Raw genomic sequence first — 8216 nt, forward strand, 5'->3', positions numbered from 1 at the left:
AAGCACATGCTGGGATGCTGCAGAACACAAAAGGGAAGGCCGTGGAGCTCTGCAGAGGAGCCATGACCTGGAAGTACTCCAACTGCCTGGGGAATCCACAGTCCTCAGGCCACTCAGCAAGACCAGCAATCAATCCACACTTGCAACCATTGGGCCCATCTGTGGAAAACCTAATATCCAATGGCACATCTTAGTACGGGTGAATGCCTACTGTCCTGAGATATCCACAGCCACGCTCGGCAACGTGCACCCGCCCCACTTTTTCCAGTTCTCCTTAGCACATCCAGTCATCAGACAACGCGAAGGTCTTCTTCTCTTTGCCGACAGCCAGCCTTACCCTGCAACTGCACCTGAGAAGTGGACAGAAATCACGCAGGTTTCTGATTTGCACCAGGGTCCTCAGAGAACATGATTCTTATGAACACATAACCTGGGCGTGAGCCTTGAACCTGCTTCCCAAGTACCACTTTCCCCTACCGAAAACTGATTGTGTGTCTCACAGCACGACTGAAGAAAGTTACGCACGTACGTTGGTCGGTGTGTGAGAGGCTGTATGTGTCTATTCACACGTGTGGGCGTGTGTGACTGAGACTTTGCACGAGGATGCGTTTGTGGATTCCTGTGTGTGCTGCTAAATACGCGTCTTGGTCTCTGGGTGTCCCTGTGGCGCTTTGCAGATGCCTCTAACAGTAAACGTCATAGTTTATACACAGCACCCTGGTTGGACCCCCAACTGAAAGGAGAAAGACCTCTGTCAGTTTCATGAGGCCGCATGCAAACTTTGACCCCCAGGGCTGTCGAAATAGGCCACAGACTCCCGCTCTCCCACAGCCACGCCTTCTGACCAAAGCACAAAGTCTGGACGAGACCTCCCTCCCGGCCGTGGGTGTCAAACCTATGTGGACCTGGAGATCCTGCCACCTACCACCACATCTGATGTGCCCTTGGGGTCACTCCCAGAGCTCCCGGAAGCAAGGTAACCTCCCATGGGCGTGCTGACACCGATCTGCAGTTGCTGACAGGCAAGATGCAGCCTGGGAATTCTCAAGGGGTTAACGGACTTGGGCCCAAGTGCCTCATCTCGCCAACTAAACCAAATCACTTTCCATGACCCCGTGGGAATGCCCTCAATGGGAAGAGTTGGGCTTCAGCAACCATGACACAGGTTGGAACCCCACAGCAGAAATTAGGCCACCTTCCCGGCCACGTAAAGGAAAGCTTCCAACTGGTAGTGTTTGCGGCCCTGACCATTGAGGAAACGCTCAAACGCTGCACAGCCTCGTCCTAAGTGACCTCCTCCTGCCTGCAGGGCGACTCCACTCGACTTGAAGCCACAGACATCATGCGAACACGGAGACATTGAACAGCAGGGAAGACACACCGCAAGCCTGTCTGCTTTGATGTTGCCCACCCCACCCCATGCATCCTGGTAATTCTCCACTGCCACAGCGACACTACCGATGAACTCACAGTGATCAAAGGCACTGGCCCCGAGTACCACAGACAGACTTTTAACGGAAAAACTTTGTCACACGAGGGGACCTGGACGCTTGAAAGGGTACAGTGGCTATCCACGTCAGTGCACCTGGCGTCGCAACAGTGCCCCCACCTCTGTCCTGCCAACGGACTGCTCCAGATAAACCTCTGGCTGTTCGCTAGCCGAGTCATGCCCCCCCCAGGAAAAGCACTTTCGCTTTACGCATTCCCAAACAAGGGAACAAAGCGGCCAAATGGGATGTTCGCATAACTAACCATCCTCCCAGGAGGCCGGCACAGACGTGTCACCATGTCGAACTTCTTTGCGTCTCGCAAGACACCCTTTGGTTGTCTTTCCTCTGGCAACGGGATCGCAACTCTACACAGGTTACCTACCTCACCTCATCCACTTGAACTGCCAAAGCCATCCCCTCCATAGGCAGCTGATGCCAGCCAATCACGCACATGTCACATCCTTGGGAAGCCGAGGCCAGCACCTGCAACCCAATTATGATAGCCTATTCCACGACTTCACAAAGAACATGTCCTCATCTATCCTTACCTTCCTGTGCGGGCCATCAGTGATGCACGCAGGTTTAATTTCAGCACTCGATCTTCTCCCCACTCCGCGATGACCCACTTGGCATCAACATTGTGCCGGGAGTTAAAGTAGAGAAGCAAACAAGGGCAGCAGCGAGGCCTAATCCATCAGCCCCTTTCCACCGATGCCCAAACGAGCTCACCCCCGCCCATTGCTCCAGCCTCACTAGGCACTCAAGAACCTCACCGTGAAAAACGCAAGAACAGGGAGGGCCACAGGCCTGGCCTGAGTTTCCAGGCACCAACCAGGGACGCTTGCTCATTTTGGCTTCCAGAATCAACCCCCAAAATGGCAGGCACGATGCGTGATCCTGGCCAAAACTCACCTCCCAACTGCAAGCTAACTGGTCCTAGACCAGCACACACTTCGACTCTTAAAACCAGCAGGAGAGCCTGCCCCCTCACATTCCCTCAACAGCCATTCAACAGGGACCCGGGATTCACAGATAACACAGCTTATGTGCAGACACGGTCAACCCTCAGACAGGAGCCCCTCCAATACTGGAGTCCTTGGTGGTGTTTGCATACATGTCGGCAGGGGACGCTGACCCTCATTCTGAACTGTCATCTCCCCCTGAGAGAGGAAACGTGCTGAACCTCAGTTTCGATAACGAGACGGTAGAGTGTTCTCACTCATTTTGTTCAGATTTTCCAAGGAATGCATGCAAGGGTGTCATCATCGATCCAAGCACATGCTGGGACGCTGCAGCACACAACCGGGGTGTGTGCAGGGCTCTGTACAGGAGCCATGAGCCTGGGCTACCCCAAAACCCTGGAGAATCCACAGCCCTCAGGCCACTCGGCAAGAGGAACAATCAATCCACTCTTGCAGCCACTGGGCCCGTCTGAGGAAAACCTAATATCTAATGGCACATCATGGGGTGCTTGAATACCTACCGTCCTGAGTTATCCACGACCATGCTCGGGGACATGGGCCCGCCTCACTTTTTCCAGTTCTTCTTAGCACCTCCAGTCATCAGAGCACACGAAGGTCTTCTTGTCTGTGCCGACGGCCAGCCTTTCCCAGCAACTGCACCTGAGAAGTGGACAGAAATCACCGAGGCTTCATCAATGGACTGGTGTCCTCAGAGGACATTATCCATAAAAACATTGACCTGGCCTTGAGCTCTGAAACTGCTTCCCAAGGACCTCTATCCCTTACCGAGAATTGACTGCATGTCTGATAGTATGACTGCAGGAAGTTAGGCACATACGTTGGCCAGTGTGTGAGAGGCTACATGTGTGTGTTCATGCGTGTGGGCGTGTGTGACTGTGACTGCGCATGCGGACGTGCTTGTGGGTTTCTCTGTGTGCCGCTGAATACGCGTCTCGGTATCAGTGTGTCCCTATGGCCCTGTGAGGAGGAGTCCAAGAATAAAAGAAATAGTTTATACACAGCACCCTGGTTAGACCCCCCAACTGAAAGGAGAAAGACCCCTGTCAGCTTCAAGAGGCCGCAGGCAAACTTGGACCCCCAGGGGTTGTTGAAAGAGTCCCCGGACTCCCGCTCTCCCACAACCACGCCTTCTGACCAAAACACAAAGACTCGATGAGACCTTCCTCCGGGACTTGGCTGTGACTTCGACATGCACCTCGAGACTCTGTCAGCTACCAGTATATCTGATGGGCATTTGGGATCACTCGCAGCACTTCCGGAAGCAAAGGAACTCCCATGGTCGGGCCGACACCGACCGGCAGGTGTCTACTGCCAATTTGCAGCCTGAAACCACTCAAGGGGCTAACGAACGTGGGCCCATGTGCCACTTCTCGCCAACTAGGCCTAATCACTTTGCATTGACCCGTGGGAATGCCCACCAAAGGAAGTGGTGGGCTTCAGCCACCATGACCCATGTCGGATCCCCACGGCGGAAACTAGTCCACATTCCCAGCCACGTCTCAGGCAGCTCCCATCTTGAAAGTTCGCGGCCCTGACCCCTAAGGAAACGCTCAAACCCTTGAAAGCCTCGTCCTACGTGCCCTCCTCCAGCCCACAGGGCGACACGAACCTACTGGAAAACACAAACATCTTCAGAACACGGGAACACTGAACACAAGGGAAGACAGACCGCAAGCCTGTCTCCTTCGTTGATGCTGATCCCACCCCATGCATCCTGGCAATTCTCCACTGCCACGGTGACACTACCGAGTAACCCACAGTGATCAAAGGCATGGTCCCCGAGGTCCACAGACAGACTTTCAACAGAAGACCTCTGCCATGCGAGGGGACTTGGAAGCCTGAAAGGGAACAGCGGCTGGCCACGGCAGCACAGCAGGCATGGCAATGGGGCCCCCATCTCTGCCCCACCAATGGACTGCTCCAGATAAACCTCTGGCTGTTCGAATGGCCTGCATGCTACACTGGCCGGTCTTGTCATTCCCCCACAGGCGAAAGAGCTTTGCTTTACACATTGCCAAACAAGGGAACAAAACGGCCAAAGGGGATATTCACATAACTCAACTACCTCCAAGGGGGCCGGCACAGACGCCTCACCATGTCGATCTTCTCTACTTCCCGCAAGACACCCTTTGGGTGTCATTCCTTGGGCAACGGGATCGCAACTCTACACAGGTTACCTACCTCAACTCACCCACTTGAACTGCCAACGCCATCCACTCCATAGGCAGCTTATGCCAGCCCATCACGAACAAGACACATTCTTGGGAAGCCGAGACCAGTGCCTGCAACCCAATGATGACAGCCCATCCCACGACATCACACAGGACCTTTCCTCATGATACCTTACCTTTCTCTCCAGGCCAGCAGCCACCACCCAGGCTGAAATGCTTCACTCGATCCACACCCCAGTCCACGAACATCCACTTAGCGCCAACAGTGTGCCGGCAACTTCAGCAGAGGAGCTGACAGCGGCAGCACTGAGGCCTAAACCATCAGCCCCCTTCCGCCATCGCCCAACTCCAGCCCACGCCCGCCCACTGCTCCAGTCACACCAGGCAGTCAAGAACCTCACTGCGTGAAACACAACAACAGAGAGGGCCACAGGCCTGGCCTGAGGCTCCAGGCTCCAACCAGGGAAACTTGCTCATTTTGGCTTCTATAATCAACCTCAGAAGCAAGCAGGCACAAAGCGTGATCCTCTCCAAATATCACCTCTCCAAGCTGCAAGCTTACTGGGTCTATACCAGAAGACACTCTGACCCTGAAGACTAGCAGGAAAGCCTGCCCTCTTGCATTCCCTCAACGGCCTTTTAGCAGGCACCGGGGATTCTTAGGTGACCCAGCTTATGAGGAGACATGCTCGACCCTCAGACAGGAGCCCCTCCAATGCTGGAGCCCTTAGTGGTGTTTGCATGCCTGACAGCAGGGGACGTTGGCCCTCACTCCTAACTGTCCCGTACCCCTGAGAGAGAAAACGTGCTGGACCTCAGTTTCGATGAGGAGACGGTAGAGCGTTCTCACTCATTTCGGTCAGATTTTCCAAGGAATGCATACAAGGGTGTCATCATTGATCCAAGCACATGCTGGGATGCTGCAGAACACAAAAGGGAAGGCCGTGGAGCTCTGCAGAGGAGCCATGACCTGGAAGTACTCCAACTGCCTGGGGAATCCACAGTCCTCAGGCCACTCAGCAAGACCAGCAATCAATCCACTCTTGCAACCATTGGGCCCATCTGTGGAAAACCTAATATCCAATGGCACATCTTAGTACGGGTGAATGCCTACCGTCCTGAGATATCCACAGCCACGCTCGGCAACGTGCACCCGCCCCACTTTTTCCAGTTCTCCTTAGCACATCCAGTCATCAGACAACGCGAAGGTCTTCTTCTCTTTGCCGACAGCCAGCCTTACCCTGCAACTGCACCTGAGAAGTGGACAGAAATCACGCAGGTTTCTGATTTGCACCAGGGTCCTCAGAGAACATGATTTTTATGAACACATAACCTGGGCGTGAGCCTGGAACCTGCTTCCCAAGTACCACTTTCCCCTACCGAAAACTGATTGTGTGTCTCACAGCACGACTGAAGAAATTTACGCACGTACGTTGGTCGGTGTGTGAGAGGCTGTATGTGTCTATTCACACGTGTGGGCGTGTGTGACTGAGACTTTGCACGAGGATGCGTTTGTGGATTCCTGTGTGTGCTGCTAAATACGCGTCTTCGTCTCTGGGTGTCCCTGTGGCGCTTTGCAGATGCCTCTAACAGTAAACGTCATAGTTTATACACAGCACCCTGGTTGGACCCCCAACTGAAAGGAGAAAGACCTCTGTCAGTTTCATGAGGCCGCATGCAAACTTTGACCCCCAGGGCTGTCGAAATAGGCCACAGACTCCCGCTCTCCCACAGCCACGCCTTCTGACCAAAGCACAAAGTCTGGACGAGACCTCCCTCCCGGCCGTGGGTGTCAAACCTATGTGGACCTGGAGATCCTGCCACCTACCACCACATCTGATGTGCCCTTGGGGTCACTCCCAGAGCTCCCGGAAGCAAGGTAACCTCCCATGGGCGTGCTGACACCGATCTGCAGTTGCTGATAGGCAAGATGCAGCCTGGGAATTCTCAAGGGGTTAACGGACTTGGGCCCAAGTGCCTCATCTCGCCAACTAGACCAAATCACTTTCCATGACCCCGTGGGAATGCCCTCAATGGGAAGAGTTGGGCTTCAGCAACCATGACACAGGTTGGAACCCCACAGCAGAAATTAGGCCACCTTCCCGGCCACGTAAAGGAAAGCTTCCAACTGGTAGTGTTTGCGGCCCTGACCATTGAGGAAACGCTCAAACGCTGCCCAGCCTCGTCCTAAGTGACCTCCTCCTGCCTGCAGGGCGACTCCACTCGACTTGAAGCCACAGACATCATGCGAACACGGAGACACTGAACAGCAGGGAAGACACACCGCAAGCCTGTCTGCTTTGATGTTGCCCACCCCACCCCATGCATCCTGGTAATTCTCCACTGCCACAGCGACACTACCGATGAACTCACAGTGATCAAAGGCACTGTCCCCGAGTACCACAGACAGACTTTCAACGGAAAAACTTTGCCACACGAGGGGACCTGGAAGCTTGAAAGGGTACAGTGGCTATCCACGTCAGTGCATCTGGCGTCGCAACAGTGCCCCCACCTCTGTCCTGCCAACGGACTGCTCCAGATAAACCTCTGGCTGTTCGCTAGCCGAGTCATGCCCCCCCCAGGAGAAGCACTTTCGCTTTACGCATTCCCAAACAAGGGAACAAAGCGGCCAAATGGGATGTTCGCATAACTAACCATCCTCCCAGGAGGCCGGCACAGACGTGTCACCATGTCGAACTTCTTTGCGTCTCGCAAGACACCCTTTGGTTGTCTTTCCTCTGGCAACGGGATCGCAACTCTACACAGGTTACCTACCTCACCTCATCTACTTGAACTGCCAAAGCCATCCCCTCCATAGGCAGCTGATGCCAGCCAATCACGCACATGTCACATCCTTGGGAAGCCGAGGCCAGCACCTGCAACCCAATTATGATAGCCTATTCCACGACATCACAAAGAACATGTCCTCATCTATCCTTACCTTCCTGTGCGGGCCATCAGTGATGCACGCAGGTTTAATTTCAGCACTCGATCTTCTCCCCACTCCGCGATGCCCCACTTGGCATCAACACTGTGCCGGGAGTTAAAGTAGAGAAGCAAACAAGGGCAGCAGCGAGGCCTAATCCATCAGCCCCTTTCCACCGATGCCCAACCGAGCTCACCCCCGCCCATTGCTCCAGCCTCACTAGGCACTCAAGAACCTCACTGTGAAAAACGCAAGAACAGGGAGGGCCACAGGCCTGGCCTGAGGTTCCAGGCACCAACCAGGGACGCTTGCTCATTTTGGCTTCCAGAATCAACCCCCAAAATGGCAGGCACGATGCGTGATCCTGGCCAAAACTCACCTCCCAACTGCAAGCTACCTGGTCCTAGACCAGCACACACTTCGACTCTTAAAACCAGCAGGAGAGCCTGCCCCCTCACATTCCCTCAACAGCCATTCAACAGGGACCCGGGATTCACAGATAACACAGCTTATGTGCAGACACGGTCAACCCTCAGACAGGAGCCCCTCCAATACTGGAGTCCTTGGTGGTGTTTGCATACATGTCGGCAGGGGACGCTGACCCTCATTCCGAACTGTCATCTCCCCCTGAGAGAGGAAACGTGCT

At 54.4% G+C, this 8216-nt stretch overlaps 2 non-coding genes across 2 annotated transcripts; both read right to left on the minus strand.

Annotated features, from left to right (window-relative positions):
• Window positions 1-2669: 2669 nt before the first annotated feature.
• LOC137757924 (small nucleolar RNA SNORD116) lies at window positions 2670-2762 on the minus strand. Its single transcript, XR_011072602.1, has one exon. It is a non-coding gene; the product is annotated as a small nucleolar RNA SNORD116 (small nucleolar RNA).
• Window positions 2763-5454: 2692 nt separating this feature from the next.
• Window positions 5455-5547, minus strand: LOC137757860 (small nucleolar RNA SNORD116). The gene has a single exon (XR_011072543.1). It is a non-coding gene; the product is annotated as a small nucleolar RNA SNORD116 (small nucleolar RNA).
• Between the last annotated feature and the right edge of the window lie 2669 nt (window positions 5548-8216).

The sequence above is a fragment of the Eschrichtius robustus genome, unplaced genomic scaffold (assembly GCF_028021215.1).
Source record: "Eschrichtius robustus isolate mEscRob2 unplaced genomic scaffold, mEscRob2.pri scaffold_538, whole genome shotgun sequence".
NCBI classification, from domain to species: domain Eukaryota; kingdom Metazoa; phylum Chordata; class Mammalia; order Artiodactyla; family Eschrichtiidae; genus Eschrichtius; species Eschrichtius robustus.